This window comes from Hippocampus comes, unplaced genomic scaffold (assembly GCF_001891065.2).
Source record: "Hippocampus comes isolate QL1 unplaced genomic scaffold, H_comes_QL1_v1.1 scaffold433, whole genome shotgun sequence".
Lineage (NCBI taxonomy): Eukaryota > Metazoa > Chordata > Actinopteri > Syngnathiformes > Syngnathidae > Hippocampus > Hippocampus comes.
In genome coordinates, this window is record NW_017805041.1 from 1 (window position 1) to 817 (window position 817).

Genomic DNA, 817 nt, shown 5'->3' on the forward strand with positions numbered 1-817 from the left:
AAAATGCCTTACGATACATGGTCGTTTTTTGGCTGTAAAAACGCCTTAATTTACATGGTCATTTTTTGTTGTTGTTGTGAAAAATGCCTTACTATCCTGAAAAAAATACTTCCAAAAAATAAATTACTGTCCATGCGCTCACATTTCAAAAAACAGTCTTATGTATGGACAATGTATAGCGTTTAATACCTGTGTGGTAGTTGAATGGTTAGTGCGTCGGCTTTGCACTGTGGAGGTACCCGGTTCGAATCCAGCGCTGTCCTTCGTCTGTTCTCAAAAATGTGTGTGGCCATTCATTTTCTGATCCTTTTTTCCACACAACTATTCGAGCTCACAGACACCTACCGACAATGTAAAGTGTTTGCTCATCACCTGACTGTCAGTCGAATGGTTCGTGCGTCAACGTTGCACTGCAGAGCTTCAGGGTTTGATTCCCTCTTGAGCCTTCCTGTGTGTTCTCAAAAACATGCATGGCTATCCATTTTGTGATCTCCCCCGCACAACTATTTGCGCTCACACTCACACTGAGGAACAACATAGAGCATTCATTCCCTGCCTGGTCCTGGAATGGTAAGTATGTCGGTGTTGTGCTGTGGTAGTGTAGGGTTTGATTCCGGCTCCGGCTGTTCGTTGTGAGGTTGCACGTTCTACCCGTGCCTGCCCAGGTTTCCAAAAATATGTGCAACCATTCATTTTCTTATCCTCTTCGTGCTCACACTGACACCAAGGGACATTGAAGACACAGGGGTCCCACTCTTCCACTTGCTTTTTATTGATGGACCTTTTCAGGACTTTTGAGGGCTAATTTAGCCGTTTT